Source organism: Oryctolagus cuniculus, chromosome 4 (genome assembly GCF_964237555.1).
Source record: "Oryctolagus cuniculus chromosome 4, mOryCun1.1, whole genome shotgun sequence".
Classification (NCBI taxonomy): Eukaryota; Metazoa; Chordata; class Mammalia; order Lagomorpha; family Leporidae; genus Oryctolagus; species Oryctolagus cuniculus.
This window is the reverse complement of record NC_091435.1, coordinates 18,582,776-18,606,446: the sequence shown is the minus strand read 5'-3', so window position 1 is coordinate 18,606,446 and position 23,671 is coordinate 18,582,776. Positions and strand designations below refer to the sequence as shown.

The following is a 23,671-nucleotide window of genomic DNA, read 5'->3' as shown; positions in this document are numbered from 1 at the left end:
TTTGACTTCCTCTTTTCTAATTTATATCTTTTGTTAATTTATTTTTCTTGTCTTACAGTTCTGGCTAAAACTTCCAAAGCTATATTTAAAATTAATACCTAAAATGGCACCCTTGTCTGATTCTGGATGTTGATGGAAATGCTTCCAGCATATCTTCACTCAATATGATGTTTGCTCTGGATTTGTCATGATATTGCTTTACTATGTTGAGGTATGTTTGTTCTATTCCCAATTTGCTTAAGGTTTTGCAATGTAAGGATGTTGTATTTTATCAATTTTTTGCATCTATTGAGATAAACACATGGTTTTATTCTTCAACCTGTTCATGTGATGTATATCATTTATTGACTTGCATTTTTAAACCATCCTTGCATATCAAGAAAATATATGCAAGGATGTGGAAATAAATAAAATTGAAATTTGGTGTGTTGTTGGTTTGATTAGCTAGTATTTTCTTGAGGATTTTTGCACTTATGTTCACCAGGGATATTGATCTATAGTTCTTTTTGTTTTATATTTTTCTTGCTTTGTAATGAAGGCAATGCTGGCTTCATGAGAGGAGTTTGAGAAAAGTCCCTCCTTTTCAATGTTTTTGAAGAGTTTAAGAAGAACTGGAATTAGTTTTTCTTTAAACCTTCGGTAGAATTTAGCAGTGAAGCCATCCATTCCCCAGATTTTTTTACTGGTGGGAGGGTCTTTATTACTGATTCAATATCTGTTTTGGTTAGTGGTCTATTTAGGTTTTCTATGTCTTTGTGTCTCATTTTTTGTAAACTGTATGTGTTCAGAAATCTATATATTTCTTCCAGATTTACAAATTTGTTGGTATATAGTTGTTAGTAGTAATTCTTTTTTTAATATTTATTTATTTATTTATTTGACAGGCAGAGTGGGCAGTGAGAGAGAGAGACGAGAGAAAGGTCTTCCTTTGCTGTTGGTTCACCCTCCAACGGCCACCGTGGCTGGCGTGCTGCGGCCGGCGCACCGCACTGATCCGATGGCAGGAGCCAGGTACTTATCCTGGTCTCCCATGGGGTGCAGGGCCCAAGGACTTGGGCCATCCTCCACTGCACTCCCTGGCCACAGCAGAGAGCTGGCCTGGAAGAGGGGCAACTGGGACAGAATCTGGCACCCCGACCGGGACTAGAACCCGGTGTGCCGGCACCGCAAGGTGGAGGATTAGCCTAGTGAGCCACGGCACCGGCTAGTAGTAATTCTTGATGATTCTTTTTATTTCTGTGGTATCTCTTATACATCTCCTTTCTGATTTTTGATTTTATTAATTTGGGTTTTTCCTTTTTTTGGTTAGTTGGGACAATGGTTTATCAATTTTGTTTATGTTTTCAAAAAAACAGCTATTCTTTCACTGATATTTTTTATTTCAATTTTGTTTATTTCTACTCTAATTCTTATTTCTTTCTTTCTACTAATTTTGGGTTTGGTTTGATCCTTGTTTTTCTAGCTCCTTGGAATATATTGTTAGATCACTTATTTGATGCGTTTCCAAGTTCTTTATGTATAGAGTAATTGCTCTAATCTTTCCTCTTAGCGCTGCTTTTGCTGTATCACATGTTTTGATATGCTGTGTTGTCATCTTCATGTTTCAAGAAATTTTTTTTATTTCCCTTTTGATTTCTTCTATGATCCAGTGCTCACTCAGGGGCAGATTCTTCATTTGCCCTGTGTTTGTGTATTTGCTAGAGTTTCCTATGTTGTTGATATCTAGCTTTATTACCAGTTTCTTTTGAGAATTTTCCAAAAAGATATGGCTGTGTGAACCCACTACATGGGCATGTGGATTCACTGCTAGGCTTCTTCTAGGTGATGGAAGAGACCCGCCATATGACTACCCCAGAAGCTTAAGCTGTATTCGCTTTGCAGTCTCTTGGCCCACCTCTGTTTTTGTTCAACCACAACAGCATACTCTCTCTCTCTCTCTGTTTCTCTCTCTCTCTCTGTCTCTGTCACATACACACACAAACACACACATAGTATTCTCTCTCTCTGTTTCTCTCTCTCTCCCTGTCTCTGTCACATACACACACAAACACACACACAGTATTTACACTATTTTGAACAGTACTTTTTGTGCTTAAGTAGAATTTCTTGTTTTAATAAAACTAACACTAGTATTGTACGTAATAAATGAGTAAGAGCTGACCTTGAAATGGAATCTTTAATTAAAGTTTTTTTTAAATGATCAGTCTATAAATTCAAGTTTACTTCTGGGTTGAAGAAATGGAATGAGATGAGAAAACTGGAAAATTTTCTGAAATATCAACCAGGATGTGGGTTTTGATACCACATTAGCTTTAGAACTTACTGGACATGTGCCCAGTAAAACAGAATAGGTGAGCTTTAATGGCCTGAAGCTCTCATGGAAGTGGCCATTAAGAACAGCCAATTTTCTAAGTCCCATTTGCCTAAGCCTCTCAGGCTCCTTGGAAGCCAGCCAATCGGAACTCTGTAAAGTGAGAACCCAGTGTGGATATAAAGGAATATGGCCTGAAGTAGATTGGCTCAACAAAGAGATTATTCTAAAAGCACTAGAATGTCTTTTCTTTCTCATTTGTTCCTAATGAATAAGTTAGTAGCGTGGTTAATGTGAAAGGGAACGTAAGGTAAACCATTCAATAAACATGTAACTCAGGAGGCCACTTATGCCCCTAAGAGCTTGGAGAAAGTTGGATAAATCACTTAACCTTCCTGAACTTCAGTTTCTTCATTTGTAAGGGGGGATTCTTACATTTGATACCAATAAGAACTTTCTGGCCATAAAATTTCATTTTTCATAATGTGAAATCCCTGTTAAATGTCTTCACTTGTAGGAGGAAAATCAACTAATGTTATTCTCCACTAATGGTCTCTGTGTGCTGTTGAAAAGCAGTTTCAGGATTGAAATAACAGACGTCTTGCAGGTTTTTTTTAAAACTGTTATGATTAAATATCTACATTGGTATGATGGGGATTAAAATTTCACATTTTTATGAAATACAGAAAGTGAGCTCAGTAAGCTTAACTGGGACTGGGCAACTCTCACATTCTACATTTACATCAGCCTTATAGGACAGGTGCTTCCCTTCGGGGATAGGGCAGAAGGTCAGGGAGATAAAATAAATTATGGGGTTTTGTTTTATGAATTAAAATATGACCATACATGTTAGTCACCTCTTCTGATCTGCCTTTTATCAGTATTGACACCGTCATATCCCCACATGCTTGTTGATTGCTATGCCTTTTTGGCTGTCTCCAGATTTGGTGAGAAAAATAGAAAAGTTATCAATCAGCCACTCAAAATCAAAATGGATTCCCTATTGTTAATTCTACTTTTTTCCCACTCAAGGGTTACGAAGACACTAATAAACATGATCTATAAATTTCATAAACCAAGTTTTGCAAAACTCCATTAAAAATTTCAAGAGAACAATCTGAAATTTTAGTTGTAGACAACTTTTCTTTTTTTTTTTAACTTTTATTTAATGAATATAAATTTCCAAAGTACGACTCATGGGTTACAATGGCTTCCCCCCCATAACGTCCCTCCCACCCGCAACCCTCCCCTTTCCCACTCCCTCTCCCCTTCCATTCACATCAAGATTCATTTTCAATTCTCTTTATATACAGAAGATCAGTTTAGCATACATTAAGTAAAGATTTCAACAGTTTGCTCCCACACAGAAACATAAAGTGAAAAATAATAGATGATTTTTTAAATGATGATGAAATCAGATCAGACCTATTGTCATGTTTAATCCCAGTGAGAGTCAAGTTGGGAATTGCTAATTTCTTCTTTTTTTTTTTTAACAGAAGATCAGTTTAGTATACATTAAGTAAAGATTTCAACAGTTTGCACCCACACAGAAACACAAAGTGAAATATACTGTTTGAGTACTCGTTATAGCATTAAGCCTCAATGTACAGCACATTAAGGACAGAGATCCTACATGAGGAGTAAATGCACAGTGACTCCTGTTGTTGACTTTACCAATTGACACTCCTATTTATGGCATCAGTAGTCTCTCTATGCTCCAGTCATGAGTTTCCAAGGCTATGGAAGCCTTTTGAGTTCTCCGACTCTTATCTTGTTTAGACAAGGTCATAGTCAAAGTGGAAGTTCTCTCCTCCCTTCAGAGAAAGGTACCTCCTTCTTTGAAGACCTGTTCTTTCCACTGGGATCTCACTCACAGAGATCTTTCATTTGGTTTAATTCTGTAATTAATACACAGTTATTCTTAAGTGTTGAAATTTAACTGAAATGTGATCCCTGTTAAACATAAGAGTAGGGATAAGAGAGGGAAGAGATGTACAATTTGGGACATGCTCAAGCTGACTTGCCCCAAATGGTAGAGTTAGAAACATACCAGGGGACTCCAATTTAATCCCATCAAGGTGGCATGTACCAATGCCATCTCACTAGTCCAAGTGATCAATTTCAGTTCACAATTGATCATAATGAAAGGACTAAGAGTCAAAGGGAGCACATAAACAAGTCTAGTACCTGCTAATACTAACCGATAGAATAAATAAAGGGGAGAGTGATCCAACATGGGAAGTGAGATACACAGCAGATTCATAGAATGGCAGATGTCCTAAACAGCACTCTGGCCTCAGAATCAGCCCTAAAGGCATTCGGATCTGGCTGAAAAGCCCATGAGAGTATTTCAGGCATGGAAAGCCAAGACACTCTGACAACTTTTCTTTAGTGTGAAATATACTTGAATAGAGTCAATTCTGTTTCAAATAACTTTTTAAATATAAATATATATAAATATATGTGTGTTTTTAAACTGAATATAAGGTTCAGAGATGTGACATAGTAGGCTAAGCCTCTGCTTGAAGAGCCAGCACCATATATGGGCCCCTGTTTGTATCCCCGTTGCACCTCAGAAGATGACCCAAGTGCTTAGGCCCCTGTACCCACATGGAATACCTGGAGGAAGCTCCTGGCTCCTGGCTTCAGATTGACCCAGCTCCCGCTGATGTAGCCAACTGGGGAGTGAACTAGCAGGTGGAAGATCTTTCTTTATATTTATCTCTTTCTTTCTCTGTAACTCTACTTCTCAAAGAAATAAAAACAATTAAAAAAAAAAAAAGATGTCATTGTCACAGTTTAATGTGTTATTGTTGACCATCAGAATTTGAAGCAAGACTAGTCATTGATCAATGTAAGCCAAAGAGGAAGGGCAGATAAAGGCAAAATTGTTCCATGGGTTTGTTTGTTTTTTCTTAAATATTCAGTAAGATAACCACTTCACTGATTTGAAACCATTTTAGATGTAATTAAAACCTGGAAATATGATGAGTTTGGTTTGGTAGTCTTAGAGGATACTTCTGATTTCCAGTAAGTTTATTGCAGATCTTTTCTGATAAACTCCAAATTCAGACAAACAACTGAATTAAACAGAAAGCCATCAAAAAATATATTTTTTGTACTCCTCAGATTTTTCACATCTGTGCAATGTTTTTCAACAGGAACATTTCCTGTGCAGCATAAAAATATAAAGCAATGGCTTCCTTGTGTTATGTCCCACTTTGTCAGTAGATTCAGTGACTGCCAAGACCACATTGGTGGGCTCATGAAGGCGATATCCCACACTCCACACCCATGGTGAGTCATTCTGTGCTGAAGTTCCTGGAGGGTGGGGGAAATCAGCATTCTGAAGCCTCTGGAAAGAAAACATACTTTGAAAGTACAAGTCTGCTGTCTTATAGACAATCCTGAGTTTGCAAGGATTTAGCAACATGTGGTTAGGACATCTTGAACTCGTTATTGGAAAACTTGAAAACAAAATAGTATGGTTTCTGCTACACACTGTTTTTCAAAATATGATTAAATCTATGAATGTTTGTGTTTATGCACCCTTTCAATTTTTGTAATCTTTTTAATTTGTCTAAAAGAAAAGTCATGTATTCTATTTTCCAGTAGAAACATAAAATTCCTAAGGGCTCTATACTATACGTCTTTACATAGACCAAAAATGCCACTTGGAATAATGGCAGTCAAGTGGTACGGAGCAGAAAATTGTTAAGTGCGCAATCCTTTCCTTTTTGTTTTTATCATTCTCTCTCTCTTTCTATCCCCCTCTCCCTCTTTCTCTCCCTCTCATTTTACCTCAATCTCATTTCTGCTACAAATTAGAAACAGTTAATAATCTTTATGTTTTTTTTTCTGAGTGACTAGCCATAAGTAAAAAAATAATAGAGTTGAATTTATTTAATTTTCAAAACATTTTTGGGCTGGCACTGTGGCATGGAGAGTAAAGCTGCTGCCTGCAATGCCTGCATCCCATATGGGCATACAGTTCGAGTCCCAGCTGCTCCACTTCTGATCCAGCTCTCTGCTGTGGCCTAGGAGATCAGTAGAAGATGGCCCAATTCCTGGCCCATCTGGCTGCTGGCTTTGGATCAGCTCAGCTCCAGCCCTTGCAGCAATTTGAGGAGTGAATCAGCGGATGAAAGACCTCTCTCTGTCTCTCTCTCTTTCTCTCTCTCTGCCTCTGCCTCTCTGTAACTCTGCCTTTCAAATAAATAAATAAATGCTTTAAAAACATTTTAAGGTTTATTTGTTTGTGGCAAGGGGATAAATATTTTAATTATTTTTGAGGAATACTTAATAGAATAGTAGGTCATCTTGATTAAGTTATGTGTGAACTGGGTTCTAAGTACCACAAGTTGGGTACCTTGAAATCATCGGTAGGTACCTTTTTTTTTGACAAGCAGAATGGACAGTGAGAGAGAGAGACAGAGAGAAAGGTCCTCCTTTTACCGTTGGTTCACCCTCCAATGGCCGGTGTGGCCAGCGCGCTGCGCTGATCCAAAGCTGGGAGCCAGGTGCCTCTCCTGGTCTCCCATGTGGGTACAGGGCCCAAGCACCTGGGCCATCCTCCACTGCACTCCTGGGCCACAGCAGAGAGCTGGCCTGGAAGAGGGGCAACCGGGACAGAATCCGGCGCCCCGACCTGAGCTGCTATTGAGCTGCAGCGCCGGCCAGTAGGTACCTTTTTATTTCCATCAGATATGTTTAATGACTACATTATATAATAATATTGATGTTTACATTAAGGAAAATTTCCCTAAAGACTGTTTATCAGTTCTCATCAAGTTCTGATATTCTATGTGCTATGATTTGAATGTCCCCTCCAACATTCATGCAAAAGAAGCTGATTGTCAGTATGACAATATGAAGACATGTGACCTTTTCAAATTAACATTTTTAATGTGAATATTTATTTATTTGACAGGTAGAGTTATAGACAGTGAGAGAGAGACACAGAGAGAAAGGTCTTCCTTCCGTTGGTTCACACCATAAATGGCCGCTACTCCCGGAGCTATGCCGATCTGAAGCCAGGAGCCAGGTGCTTCTCCTGGTCTCCCATGTGGGTGCAGGAGTCCAAGCAGTTGGGCCATCCTCCATTACCCTCCCGGGCCACAGCAGAGAGCTAGACGGGAAGAGGAGCAACTGGGATTAGAACCCCATGCCCATATGGGATGCCGGCTTCAGGAGGAGGATTAAAAGTGAGCCACAATGCCGGCCCAAATTAACATTTATTATGGTGGCTCATATTATGGACTACAAAACAAGTTTCAATATATTTATAAGGGGCCGGCGCCGCGGCTCACTAGGCTAATCCTCCGCCTAGCGGCGCCGGCACACCGGGTTCTAGTCCCGGTCAGGGCGCCGGATTCTGTCCCGGTGGCCCCTCTTCCAGGCCAGCCCTCTGCTGTGGCCAGGGAGTGCAGTGGAGGATGGCCCAAGTGCTTGGGCCCTGCACCCCATGGGAGACCAGGAAAAGCACCTGGCTCCTGGCTCCTGCCATCAGATCGGCGCGGTGCGCCGGCCGCAGCGCGCTGGCCGCTGCGGCCATTGGAGGGTGAACCAACGGCAAAAGGAAGACCTTTCTCTCTGTCTCTCTCTCACTGTCCACTCTGCCTGCCAAAAAAAAAAAAATATATATATATATATGTTTATAAAAAGTTTTCTAGTCACTGTAAAATTAAAATAGAAATCAACAGTAGAAATATACATAGAAAAGCCTCAAATATTTGGAAGCTAAATTACACATTTACATATATTTCATAAGTTAAGGAAGAAGTCACAAAAGAAATTAGATCATATTTAGGATTTAATGCAATGAAAAAAAATAGTGTCCTTATCTATTTTGTCATGCTTTAGCAGATTGCCACCAACTGGGTAATGTATGATGAACAGAATTTTACTGGCTCAGTATTAGATGCTGCCAAGTCCAATTTCAAGATGTCATCATGAAGGGGTCTGATTAGGGCTGTCATGCTGTATCATCACACTGTGAAGAGTAAGAGAGAGAAGAAAAAGGAGGTATAACTTCCTCTTGTGCAAGTAAACTGCTCTCCTGGAAATGTCATCAATCTTCAATAATCCATGAGGTCAGAGACCCCTGTCAAAACCACTGTCAAAGGTTCCACCTCTCCAAATTGTCACAATAACAATCAAATTTTAGCACGAGTTTTGGAAAACACAAAAAATCAAATTATAGTACATAGAATATCAGATTTTGGTCAAAACTGCTAAACAATGTTTAAGAAATTGTCACTAATATAAATGTTTATGTTATTATATAATGTATTAATTAAATGCATATTAGAAGAGATGCTCAGATCAATGACCTCAGAATCCACCTTAATAAACTAGAGACAGAGGGAAAATTTAATGTAACAAAAGTAAAGAATAAAAAAAAAATCAGAGGAGAGAATCAATGAAATAAAAACCAGAAAATTGTACATAAAATCAATAGTACCGAAAGCTGGGTGTTTGTAGAGATCAGAAAATTCACAAACTTTAGCCAAATAGTTTACGAATGAAGACACAAAATACAGTTATCAGGAATGAGCATGATGAAAGTTCTACATACTCTAGAGACATAAGGAAGTTAATAATGGTCTATAATCAGGAAGTTTCTGACAATGAATTTGGAAAGTTAGATAAAGTGAAGAACTTAGTGGAAAGACACAAACTATAAAAGCTTACTTGAGAAGATAAAAGCTAAAACAAATTGCCTACATTTAATAAAAAAATTGCATTTGCAGGTATAAGCCATTCACTAAGAAAATGCAAGGCTCATATGGCTTCATTGGTGAATTCTACCAAATATTTATGGAAGAAATGAAAATCATTCAACATAAATTCTTGCAGAACAGTGCAAAGGATGTGACCCTATTTCACATAAATTACATCTTTAAAGGCACTATCTCCAAATTCACATTCTGAGGCATTTGGGCTTTTAGCACTTCAGCATAAACATTTCGGGGCGGGGGGGGCGGGTTCACTGTTCAGTGCATAATAGCCAAATGTAAAAAAAAAAAAAAAAAAAGAATGTCATCCGTTTCTCTCCCTCCCTCATTTCCTCCCTCTCTCCCCCTACCTCCCTCATTCCTCCCTCCCTTCCTTTCTTCTTCCTTCCCTCCCTCCTTCATCCCTCCCTCCCTCCCTTCTTCCCTCCGTCCCTCCCTTCCTCCCTCCCTCCCTTCCTCCCTCCGTCCCTTCCTCCCTAATTTTCCTTGAGTCTGTAGTTGGGATTTCCAGGACTACCATTTTTCTTAACCTTTTCTAAGTATAATCAGCAACATTTAAAGCAAAAAACCATATTTTATAGCATGCCAGAACAGGACAGGGAATTGGACTTCTCATCAAAAAAAATTGTTTCTTTACTCAATATTTAAAACATATTTTGTAATACACCACCTGGAAACATTTGAGTTCCTCCAGTTACTGGCAGATTTACTGCATTTCTGCTCTTTTAGGTACTGTATAAGAAGGATTGGGTTTTATATTTATGCATCTGTTATTTTTTAAAAATTAATAGGAATTGAATTTCATACATATATCATTTATTTTTTTTTTATAAAAAAAAAAAGGATTTATTTGCATTTTATCTGAAAAGCAGAAAGAGATCTTCGATCTGCTGGTCTAGTCAGCAGGGCTGGGCCAATTCCAGCCATTTTTGCAAACATTCCACCCATAACTCTAACTCCTCATCTAACTCATGGAGTGGCTGAAGTTCCTTTTGACTGTTCCGTGTAACTGAGGAGTGCAGGTGTTCCAGATCCTGATGTCTCCTGCCATGTCTGTTTCTGAATTATTATTATTATTTTTTTTAACTTTTATTTAATGAATATACGTTTCCAAAGTACGAATAATGGATTACTATGGCTTCCCCCCCATACCGTCCCTCCCACCCACAACCCTCCCCTTTCCCACTCCCTCTCCCCTTCCATTCACATCAAGATTCATTTTCGATTATCTTAATATACAGAAGATCAGCTTAGTATACATTAAGTAAGGATTTCAACAGTTTGCTCCCACACAGAAACATAAAGTGAAAAATAATAGATGATTTTTTTTAATGATGATGAAATCAGATCAGACCTATTGTCATGTTTAATCCCAGTGAGAGTCAAGTTGGGAGTTGATAGTTTCTTTTCTTTTCTTTTCTTTTTTTTTTTTTTTTTTTTTTTTTTACAGAGGATCAGTTTAGTATGCATTAAGTAAAGATTTCAACAGTTTGCACCCCCATAGAAACACAAAGTGAAATATATTATTTGAGTACTCGTTATAGCATTAAATCTCAATGCACAGCACATTAAGGACAAAGATCCTACATGAGGAGTAAGTGCACAGTGACTCCTGTTGTTGACTTTACCAATTGACACTCCTGTCTATGGCATCAGTGACCTCCCTATGCTCCAGTCATGAGTTTCCAAGGCTATGGAAGCCCCTTGAGTTCTCCGACTCTTATCTTGTTTAGACAAGGTCATAGTCAAAGTGGAGGTTCTCTCCTCCCTTCAGAGAAAGGTACCTCCTTCTTTGAAGACCTGTTCTTTCCACTGAGATCTCACTCACAGAGATCTTTTGCCAGAGTGTCTTGGCTTTCCATGCCTGAAATACTCTCATGGGCTTTTCAGCCAGATCTGAATGCCTTTAGGGCTGATTCTGAGGCCATAGTGCTATTTAGGGCATCTGCCATTCTATGAGTCTGCTGAGTATCTCACTTCCCATGTTGGATCACTCTCCCCTTTATTTATTCTATCGGTTAGTGTTAGCAGGTACTAGACTTGCTTATGTGCTCCCTTTGACTCTTAGTCCTTTCATTATGATCAATTGTGAACTGAAATTGATCACTTGGACTAGTGAGATGGCATTGGTACATGCCACCTTGATGGGATTAAATTGGAGTCCCCTGGTATGTTTCTAACTCTACCATTTGGGGCAAGTCAGCTTGAGCATGTCCCAAATTATATATCTCTTCCCTCTCTTATTCCTACTCTTATGTTTAACAGGGATCACATTTCAGTTAAATTTCAACACTTAAGAATAACTGTGTATTAATTACAGAATTAAATCAGTCATATTAAGTAGAACAGACAAAAAAACTACTAAGAGGGATAATGTATTAAGTTGTTCATTAACAGTCAGGGCTATGCTGATCAAGTCACCGTTTCCCATAGTGTCCCTTTCACTTCAACAAGTTTCCTTTTTGGTGTTCAGTCAGTTGTCACCGATCAGGGAGAACATATGGTATTTGTCCCTTTGGGACTGGCTTATTTCACTCAGCATGATGTTTTCCAGATTCCTCCATTTTGTTGCAAATGACTGGATTTCGTTGTTTCTTACTGCGGTATAGTATTCTAAAGAGTACATATCCCATAATTTCTTTATCCAGTCTACCGTTGATGGGCATTTAGGTTGGTTCCAGGTCTTAGCTATTGTGAATTGTGCTGCAATAAACATTAGGCTGCAGACCGCTTTTTTGTTTGCCAATTTAAATTCCTTTGGGTAAATTCCAAGGAGTGGGATGGCTGGGTCGAACGGTAGGGTTATCTTCAGGTTTCTGAGGAATCTCCAGACTGATTTCCATAGTGGCTTGACCAGTTTGCATTCCCACCAACAGTGGGTTAGTGTCCCTTTTTCCCCACATCCTCGCCAGCATCTGTTGTTGGTAGATTTCTGAATGTGAGCCATTCTAACCGGGGTGAGGTGGAACCTCATTGTGGTTTTGATTTGCATTTCTCTGATTGCTAATGACCTTGAACATTTTTTCATGTGCCTGTTGGCCATTTGGATTTCCTCTTTTGAAAAATGTCTATTGAGGTCCTTGGCCCATCTCTTAATTGGGTTGTTGGTTTTGTTTTTGTGGAGTTTCTTGATCTCTTTGTAGATTCTGGTTATTAACCCTTTATCTGTTGCATAGTTTGCAAATATTTTTTCCCATTCTGACGGTTGTCTCTTCACTCTCCTGAAGGATTGGGTTTTATATTTACGCATCTGTTATTTTTTAAAAATTAATAGGAATTGAATTTCATACATATATCATTTATTTTTGTTCAAAACAACTGAGAAAATAATTGTGAATTCAATGCAGTTCAGGTTCTAAATGATCATGATGCTTAGGTCAGATGCAGGAAGTCATGAACTCTACCTGGAAGACAGGATTAGGATCGTGGTCTCAAAAATTTTTGAGGAGATGAAAATTTTTATGCTGAGTTCTGGAAACTGAGAGATGTTTTACAAAATGGAAGGGGGCAGAAGGAGAGCAATGGGAAAGAGGAAAAGTATTACAATGGGCAGAGGGATATTAGAGGATTAGCTGTTTCAGTAGCAGTTAGTGACTCAAAGTGAGCAGAGTGCAGCCTATTGGATGGGACAGTGGTGTCTAAGCAAGAAGAGAACAGATCAGAAATGGACTTGTCGGCAAGGATAAAATATTTGTAACATGCACTATGTGGCATAAAGACTCACTGGAAGAGTATAATCAAGGGAATGAAAATGAATTTCAGGATATGCTCTTTGTGAAATGAGAAGGAAAATTTGCAGCACCTCCAGAATGAAAGCAGGAAGGACAAAAATAACCCACGGTTATTTCAGTGATCTTAAGAAAATCTGGCAAACTGATTTAAGATAGTACCAATGAGAATGGACAATAGAGCCTGGACCTATGGTTTGCAGTGGGTTGGATTGCTGGAGCAGTAGGGGATTGAAGACCTTGCGAGGAATGGAAGTGACTTAAGCATGATTCATAGTTTACTCATTATGAATAATAGGTATAGTTGAAATATATAAAGTATAAAATTTAATTTGAAATTTAACTGAAATGTGATCCCTGTTAAACATGAGAGTGGGAATAAGAGAGGGAAGAGATGTACAATTTGGGACATGCTCAAGCTGACTTGCCCCAAGGTAGAGTTAGAAACATACCAGGGGACTCCAATTTAATCCCATCAAGGTGGCATGTACCAATGCCATCTCACTAGTCCAAGTGATCAATTTCAGTTCACAATTGATCATAATGAAAGGACTAAGAGTCAAAGGGATCACATAAACAAGTCTAGTACCTGCTAATACTAACCGATAGAAAAAATAAAGGGGAGAGTGATCCAACATGGGAAGTGAGGTACACAGCAGTCTCATAGAATGGCGGATGTCCTAAACAGCACTCTGGCCTCAGAATCAGCCCTAAAGGCATTCGGATCTGGCTGAAAAGCCCATGAGAGGAAAAAAAAACAAAACAAAACAAAACAAAACAAAAAAAAAACACCTAAATGAAAGATCTCTGTGAGTGAGATCCCAGTGGAAAGAACAGGTCTTCAAAGAAGGAGGTACCTTTCTCTGAAGGGAGGAGAGAACCTCCACTTTGATTATGACCTTGTCTAAACAAGATAAGAGTCGGAGAACTCAAAAGGCTTCCATAGCCTTGGAAACTCATGACTGGAGCATAGAGAGATTACTGATGCCATAAATAGGAGTGTCAGTTTGTAAAGTCAACAACAGGAGTCACTGTGCAGTTACTCCTCATGTAGGATCTCTGTCCTTAATGTGCTGTACATTGAGGCTTAATGCTGTAATGAGTACTCAAACAGTATATTACACTTTGTGTTTCTATGGGGGTGCAAACTGTTGAAATCTTTACTTAATGTATACTAAACTGAACTTCTGTAAAAAAAAAAAAAAAAAAAAGAAATTATCAATTCCCAACTTGACTCTCACTGGGATTAAACATGACAATAGGTCTGATCTGGTTTCATCATCATTTAAAAAATCATCTATTATTTTTCATTTTATGTTTCTGTGTGGGAGCAAACTGTTGAAATCTTTACTTAATGTATGCTAAACTGATCTTCTGTATATAAAGAGAATCGAAAATGAATCTTGATGTGAATGGAAGGGGAGAGGGAGTGGGAAAGGGGAGGGTTGCGGGCGGGAGGGACGTTATGGGGGGGGGGGAGCCATTGTATTCCATAAGCTGTACTTTGGAAATTTATATTCATTAAATAAAAGTTAAAAAAATTAATTTGGTTTATGTTATTTTATTGAAGATATTTGATTTTCTTCACTAATTTTGTATCATAAATATACACTCATGGATAAAAAACTTAAAACAGAAGACATATATAAAGCTTTCAGTACACTCACAATAAAATTCCAAGCAATTTGATTTGATCTGCCAATATGTAGTTCCTATTAGTCACTTAATTTGTTCTAGGCTAGAGTTATTCTTTACCTCAATTCTGAATATTTTTGTATAATGTTATGTATACTAATATTGCAAATATGCAAATATTAACTTTGTGAGCATTAAATATGTTATGTGAGTTTCCGAGCTGTTTTCTTCTATAACCCCAACTTGAAGCACAGATAGCAAACAAGCACTCCATGTTGTTGAATCAATTATTGAACAACAGATTCAAGGCAAAATTGTTAACAAATTTCTATCAATAACTTAATTTACCCAGGATTATTTCATGGCTAGATTTCTTTAGGTAATATCATAATGGCAGAATTTCAGTTCAATTTGATTGGTTATCATATTTGGATGCCCAGCCACCAATATTATAGTCTCTAGAAAAAAATTAAGTTCCATCTGTAACTTGGCACTCTTTATCCAGGAAGTATTGGACATATTGGAAAGCAGTTTGTAGATGACCCAATGAGTATACCTTCAGAATTACTCTGGATAGGACTCAGTATAAGAAATATATATGATAATTTACATGGTATGTTCCTGCTTGTTTTATCCTTTCACCCATGGATTTTTGTCTGACTTGGTTCCAAATTCCAGCATCAAGAATTTTTTGTGAAACTTACCTAGGACAAAGGCTTTTTGTGTTTTTTCAAAGATGACTTACTTTTGAGGCCTGGCACTTTAAATATGTAGACTTTTCTCTTCTCTTCCTGAATAATGGATTTTAAAACCATATGAGACATCTCCAGCATAATACAAACCTAGGGAGTATGTAGTTGAATATCTTAGGAATGCCCTGCCAATAAACACCAAGAATTAATCAGCCCACACTTTTGTTTTATTGGCCTACCTTCCTCCCATGAGATGCAGCAGTAGTAAAATTAATTCCTCCAGTACTTTAAGACTTGCCAGATAAGAAGGGCTACTTGCCCCCACTTCAGTGACAGGTTGATAGTTGTATTTTGGAAATGCTTGTCCAAATCCAGGAGCTCAGGCTCAGCACAGTTTATTTACTTGGGAGATGGCTGGCAGAAGGTATGAAATGCTTACCTGGCAGGAGTAGCCTGGGTGGGGGACTTTTCCTTTCATTTCAGTGCTTAATTCATTCTGAAGGAAAATAACTACAGAGCCCAAATAAGAAAGAATATATACAAATCTACAAGGAAGGAAAGTAAAACTGGTGTTACAATTTAAAAAAAAAAAAAACTTCACCTCAACATCTAAGATGACATCTGATCTTCCTCTGTACCCCAAGGATGTCTTCCTTCAACTTCTTAGCATCTTCCCAGTGGGTTCTACACTTGTCTTGGATGCCCCAGATGTTGGCTTACATTTCTTGCCTTGAGTACTTCTTTTTTATTTATTTATTTTTTTGACAGGCAGAGTTAGACAGTGAGAAAGACAGACCGACAGAAAGGTCTTCCCCCCGTTTGGTTCACCCCACAAATGGCCGCTAGGGCCGGAGCTACACCCATCTGAAGCCAGGAGCCAGGTGCTTCCTCCTGGTCTCCTATACGGGTGCAGGGGCCCAAGCACTTGAGGTAAATAATTTTTTTTTTTTTCATCTGTCACACTTCATATTTGGTTCGAATTCAGGTTGGTAACAGAATGACTGTAGCAGTTCCATATTCTCAGCAATAAAAGGAACATTTCTTTTAAGTCTCCTTAGAGAAAGGAAAATCTTTTTCTGAAGGCTCTCAGTGGAGTTCCCCTTATATCCTATTGGCCAGAATTGTGTCACATTCCTATTCCTTATCTGATTATTGCCAAGGAAGAGGGAAGTACCATAGTTGGAACAAAACAAACCTCTGGTGCAATACAGATGTTTTGAAATAGTCTGCCAAAAATGTCCAACACAATTCTTCCTTTCAAATATGCTAAAATATAGTAGCATCAAAATGAAATATACTCAACCCTTCTCAAATGGAAATAGCTCAGAATCTCAACTGTATTCAAATTCAGTATTTTGGGTGATGTATAATTCCTATCAAATATCTGTTTCATTTTCCATGTTCTGTATCAGAGCTTAGCAAGATACAATCTTCTCACCAAATCTGGCCTGCCGGCTGGTTTTTTTTTTTTTTTTTTTTTTTTTTTTTTTGGCACAAAGTTCAATTAGGTTTTAGTAATGCTTATATTTTAAATAGATATCTATTTGTCTGTCTATCTATTTATCTATCTATCTATCTATAGAATTGGATCTGTTATTTCCCATACCAAAATCCACAGTTGCTCAAATTCTTTATAAAAAATGATATAAATGCTGTTTTTGTATATAGCCTACATATATCATCCTATATACTTTAGATCATGCTTAGATTATTAGTAATATTTCATATGATATAAATAATTTCATACTGTTTAGGGAATGACAACAAGGAAAAAGTTTGCACATGGTCAATACACAGTTAAGACCTTTTATCTGGATATTTTCGGTTGGTGTTTCTCTGACACAAAGCTTGTCATTCTGATGACTTCTCCACTTCTTCATCTGCCTCTGAGTCAAATGACAACAAAGGAGATGTGGCTGTTTTTCAGGGACAAGAAAAATGTCAGAATTACAGGCTTAATCTACAGGAGAAGTTAATTTGTTAATGACTGTGTTACTTTTACTCATATCTGAACCTCAGATTTCCAATTTGAAAAGCAGGAATTACGTTATCTACTTCTCAGGTTTGTGTATTCATTTATTTTTCCTACATCTACCAGTAACTTACATTAACATGGTCTGATTTTAACAAGTTGCAACAAATCACATATTATCCCGATTTCTCTATGTCCTTATTCAGTGAGTACATTTGCGAAAACCTATTATTTTAAACTGAAAACAGTCATTTTTCAGTAGATTGCCTAATTTCAATTATTTCTAAAACAAATTTAATTTCCCAAGGCTGGGAATATTAACTTTCTTGTTGTTGCTTGTAAGTGCCTGAGGATATAGGAACAGCTATATGGATCACTACTACTTTCCAGTGAGCTCATTTTAGAATATTAGAGAGAGAGAGCGAGAGAGAGAGGGAGAGAGAGAGAGAGAGAGGTGATAGGCATCTTCAGAGATGAACTTTATTTTAAATCTTGAGTTCTGTTGACACTTTTGGTATAATCTGAAGTCATCTCTTTGAAACAAGACACTGACTAACAAAGCTATTATTTTATAATAAACAAATAAAAAAACTTTGCTGTAAGCATGGGCATTGTAAAGAAGAAAACTAGTTTCCAAAAGGATATGTCTAGGAAATATAATCTTCAAGTGTCAAGAATTTATTTTAAAATATAAACATGGCAGAGCTTACTATTCACTGATTTTCTAATAATTTCAAACACTTTATTTCTATTTTCTAATTCATATAATGCTCTCATTTCCAGACTTGTGACATAAATCTTATTCTATGTGTTATATTTGAATAGTATGATACATGAGAAGAAGACATCATGGAATTAGAAAGCTGAGGACAGCCACTAATTCTAATCCAGGAAATCTCCTAAAAAATGAATGTGATGGAACTCTTCCTATTAGGCATGGCAGGCAGAGTGGACAGTGAGAGAGAGAGACAGAGAGAAAGGTCTTCCTTTGCCGTTGGTTCACCCTCCAATGGCCGCTGCGGCTGGCGCATCATGCTGATCCGAAGCCAGGAGCCGGGTGCTTTTCCTGGTTTCCCATGTGGGTGCAGGGCCTAAGGACTTGGGCCATCCTTCACTGCACTCCTGGGCCATAGCAGAGAGCTGGTCTGGAAGAGGGGTAACCGGGACAGAATCTGACGCCCCGACCAGGACTAGAACCTGGCATGCCGGTGCCGCTAGGCGGAGGATTAGCCTATTGAGCCGTGGTGCCAGCCCAGGCATGAACTTGACATTCAGTCTTGTAATTTAAGGGAAGCAGTATTCTACTACTCTTATTTTCTATGCAACAGTCATGTCATAGTTTTTCCTTGAATAATTGAATAAAATTTCTATTTTGAAACAACTTTTGCTTCCCTGAAATTAAATCCACTTGATATGTTTTATTGCATTGTTACGTTCTGTATTTGGCCACATCTAACAATAGAATATGTATTATATTTACACTGGTGTCCATTGTGGTCTTATGTTATACCAATGAGATTATGAAATTGGTATTCCAGAAGTCTGCAAGGAGATGTGGTTGCATACACAAATGTTCCAGCTAGGAAGAGCAAGAAGTTGAATACAGGTGAGGGTTTTTTTTTTCCTCAAATTCCCAAACTCACTCCAGTCCCACCAGGAGCTCTGGGCAGAGCAAGTCATTTTGCAGGACCAGAAAGCCTGTTTCTCTTCCAGGACCAGTAAGCTTTTTAGCTATGGGGCTGCTTAGGAGTAACCAAGTGAAGAAGACAAACTTCTAGACATTTCTGACTCAAATAGGCCCAGAGGTTCAGAAATTCTCTGAAGAAAATCACAGAAACCAATTGTTAGAACAAAGCTCCCAGAGTGGTCATGAGAGTGTTGGGGTAACTGGAAGAATTACAAGCAGTGCCCAAAGCCAGGGACAGACCCCAGAGAGAAGCCTGTGTGTATTTTAAGGTTGGTAGTCTGAAGAATGTTTCTGAAACCACAAAAATTAAATTGGCCCAGGACAAATACAATAGATTACTGGGGAGCCTGGCTCTACTTTCTGAAGTCAATCCCTAAAGCTGTGTGTGTTCTCCCTGTGTTTAGCAAAACTCTTCTCCACACCCACACTAGATGTTGGTTGAATTGTTTCAGGAAGTCTGAAACATAAAACTATGGGTTTCACATATAAAAATGTGCTTTTGAGAAGGATTTTTAGAGTAACATTGGTTACCTCGGGTTTTCTTTCCACTTTGTTCATTATTAGCTCAAATATTTTGGCACAGATGCAGCATGGAATTTCTGTGATGTCTTATTGAAGGAACTAAATTTATTTAGACACAGGCATTTTAAGGTCTTTAAAATTAGTAGGAGGAAGGAAATTTTTTTAGAACTATGCAAGTGTGATCAAATGTCAATATGTAATAAATAAATACAGCTTCTGTTTATAAATATGGTTTCTGTTCTGAGGTTTGGCATTAATCACACAACTTCTTTTAATATGATGCCAAAAAAGCAAGTGTAAAAAAATGTAAGTAATATGCATGTAATTTTGGGTTGTCTTGTTAAATGCCTTAATGTACGTAAAACACCTATTAGAAAATTGATCAATTTAATGTTATTTGATATTTTTTCTTCCCTTCTTCCTATTTTAATTATATCAGCATTTATTAGTGCCATTGTGTTAAGAGAATGATTACGTTTTACAATTAACAAAAATCTCTTCACTCTTAAACTCTTCTTAAGTACCTATTGACATAGGTACTAGAGAACATACATTTTCTGAAGTATTCTGATGCATAAAATAATGCCATAAATTAGTCAGTTATTTAATCACTTTTAGCAAGAGGGCCATAACTCTTGAAGTGTGTAATTCAAAAAGGATGCCTGCATTTCTTAGAGGTAGTATTTTTCCTACACCTTTGAACTGATGCTTTCACGTTGTGCTGGGGACAGCTGACTCCCTGGCCTCTGCTCTGTTGCAATACCAGCACTTTCTGGGAAACTGCCTCCTCCAGCTCACCCACGTGCTATTTTCCCAGAATGCTCTTCCTGTGTTGACCCATGTCTTTACCTGATATATGTTCTGTTCACATGTGAGATAACTCAAACTTTTTTTGATGCTGGCTATTTATTTTTTCTTTCTTCTCTCTTTTTTTTTTAAATCTTGTTAGGATTATCTTGACTACTAACTTTCAAATATTCAGGGAGGGCTAACTCTTAATTAATACAGGATTAGTTCCATAAGTTCATGAAAAGTGAAATGAAAGGAAATATATTTTGTTGCAAAATGTTTTGAAATACATGAATGAATATTTTTGCATAATACACTTTTTACATGGACTTTTTGAAGTTCTTTAATATGTCTGGTCACAAAAATGGACTAGTATATCTTCACAGGGAATCCATTTATTTTTATGCATGTGTTAGGGGAATCTCACATGACACCCTGAGACCAGAGTGACTGTTTTATAAAATGGGAAAGAAGTGTTACTCTTAGATGTGTTCACATTCTCATATTTCTTTTACACCATAAACATTTTCATTTTGACCTCCATTATGTAAGAAGTCATCCCTTAGGACTACTTTTGGCTGGAAGAGATTTCTTACCATCTTCTAAAATGTTTGAATTGTGGTGCTTGGAGTAGAGCTCATATGGAGACTCATTTTTAGACACTATCAATAGCAGCAGAATAGCCAACCTGGAAGTGGCTGAAAGCATAACCCTTGGATTCATTAAAGGACCCTTTATCGGGCAGGTGTTTAGCCTAATGGTTTAGTCGCCTGTGTCTCACATTGGAATGCCTGGGCTGACACGCAGCTCTGGCTCCTACTTCCAGCTTGCTGCTAATGCAGATCTTTGGAGGCAATAGTGATGGCTCAAGTAGTTGAGCCCTTGCAATACATGTCTTAAAGACCCAGGACTGACTGTGGCTTGGCTCCGCCCTGGCCAAGCTCTGGCTGTTGCAGGCATTCATAGAGTGACTTAGTAGATAGGAGTGCTCATTCTCTCTCCTCTCTCTCTCTCTCTCTCTCTCTCTCTCTTCATTTAAAACAAAACAAACACAAAAAACAGCCTTTGTTCCTCTGTTGCAAAATAACTGTACGAATGGAGAAGAGTAGGGAGCAAAACAAAATCTTGCTTGATTTTGTCTTCTAAGAAACCACACCCCTGGCTACTTGCTAATGGTATCAACACCCAAAACATGGGCAGGTTTGACGTACTTGTAAAGCCACAGCTTGGAATGACTGCATCCTGTGTCATATCATCATGCCTGGGTTTAAGCCCTGGTTGCAATTCTGATTCACCTTCCTGCCAATGCACACCTAGGAGGTAGTAGATGATGTCCCAAGTACCTGGATCGCTGCCATTTCCATGGGAGACTTGGATGAAATTCCTGGCTCCTGGCTTTGGCCTGACCCAGCCAAAGCTGGGTTTTGGTTGGAAGATCTCTGTTTATTTCTCTGCCTTTAAAATAAATGAATTGATATGTAAAAATCCAGTGTCTTCTGAATTGTAAATTTATGAGTGTGTGCAGAGTTAGACCTAAACTATGTATCAGTTATGCTCAGGACAGATGCCTCTGTTAAGCTTCATTCTTCAGCTGAATTCAATTGTAGATTTGGGGGAAGATATAAAAGGAATTCTCTAATAACACAGTGGTGGTACCAAACAAAACACACACTCAAGATTGCCACTAATGTAGCACATTACGAGAAGCTTTGTAAAGATTTCTGGATGGTTTTAAACCTCCCAAGATAAACATCTTTGCTTTAAATTATTATGTCAACGCCTTTGGCTCAGCTGTCAGTTTTTCTATCAAAAAGACCAATGAGAGAAATTTCTCCACATGTAAATGTCTATGTTTTGGGAATAGCATTTAGCGTTTAGAAAGTAAGGTGCATTAATAAAATGAGCTTGTGTTTTTGAATTGCATGTAGCTCTTTGTTCATATGGGCAACTCACATTTATAATTTCTTATGGATTGGATCTGAGAGTGTTTAGTTTCAAAAGAGTGATCTAAACTGTGTAAGTTTCTATCTCTGTGGCTATATAATAGATATCTAAAAAAAATTCCCACATCAAGCTGTCATAGCAAGAGAAGCCTGGCACCTAAGGAGAGACAATAACAAGATGAGACATGCTTCTCTTGATGGGATCCTGGGACAGAAAAAAATATTTTAGACAAAAATGAAGAAAATCTGAATAAAACATGGATTTAAATTATCAGTAGTGCATCAATGTTTGATCACTAATTATAACAAATATGTCATATTAATGTAAGGCAGCATTGAAGACTGATTTGGGGTTGTATGAATTTTTTGTACTATCTTTGTAGGTTTTGGTAACTCTAAGACTGTTCAAAAAAGAAATATTTGTTTTCAGAATGTCTCACAACTAAAGTACTTTGAGATATCTAGTAAGTGCAATTTCTTATTTTAAAATTATATAATAGGAATGAGTTTATTACAAAATGTGTTCCACATTATACTTATCTCTGCTAAGATGAAAGTTAATACATATTTTTGATACAGAAAGGATGCTTTTAGATCTGTTATCATCCCTTTTTATGCCATTCTCTACTATTAATAACAAAAGTACTTTCAAGCATAACTCTCTGATGAGCTGATGGCTGTAAAAACATTACAGTTGTATGGTCAAGATTCAAATCTTATCTTGCTCAAACTAGTGATGTACCCCTATGTATATCATTAGTATTTATGTGCCAGGGGATTCCAATTCAATCCCATCAAGGTGGCATGTACCAGTGCCATCTCAGTAGTCCAAGTGAAAAATTTCAGTTCACAATTAATCACACTGATAGATGTAAGAGTCAAAGGGATCACAGGTATCACACAAACAAGACTAGTGTCTGCTAATACTAACTTTTAGAATTAAAAAGGGAGAGAACGATCCAACATGGGAAGCGGGATACACAGCAGACTCATAGAATGGCAGATGTCCTAAACAGCACTCTGGCCTCAGAATCAGCCCTTAAGGCATGCGGATCTGGCTGAAAAGCCCATGAGAGTATTTTAGGCATGGAAAGCCAAGACACTCTGGCACAAAAATAAAAGAAGACTTAAATGAAAGATCTCTGTGAGTGAGATCCCAGTAGAAAGAACGAGCCATCAGAGAAGGAGGTACCTTTCTCTGAAGGGAGGAGAGAACTTCCACTTTGACTATGACCTTGTCTGAATAAGATTGAAGTTGGCAAACTCAAAAGGCTTCCATAGCTTGGCAACTCATGACTAGAGCCTAGGGAGATTTCTGACGCCATAAACAAGAGTGTCAAGAATCAGTGAATTGATGCCCTCCCAACCTCATAATGTATCAATCTCTAACTCTAAGCCAATCAGGAACATGAGGTCACAGACACTAATTCCAAAAGAAACCCCACTACCCTATTAGGAGATTACAGAATAGCCCAGTACTACTGATATACAACCATCCTGGGGAGATAGTCATGAACCTTGCTGTTATTTTGACCATATGGTGTGCAAAAGAAATAACCCAACTGTGAAGAACATTAAGCAGAGTGAAGCACAAAGCCCTAGAGACTGACTGAGAAGACATGACCCTGCATTCCCAATCATATAAGAAAATACGT

At 38.0% G+C, this 23,671-nt stretch overlaps 1 long non-coding RNA gene across 1 annotated transcript in view; it reads left to right on the top strand.

Annotated features, from left to right (window-relative positions):
* Positions 1 to 206, top strand: part of LOC138849247 (uncharacterized) — a 57,254-nt gene extending 57,048 nt beyond the window's left edge. Inside the window, exon 5 of the long non-coding RNA XR_011387754.1 lies at positions 59 to 206. This is a non-coding gene — a long non-coding RNA (uncharacterized lncRNA). The remainder of the gene's footprint in view (positions 1 to 58) is intronic.
* The last annotated feature ends 23,465 nt before the right edge of the window (positions 207 to 23,671 follow it).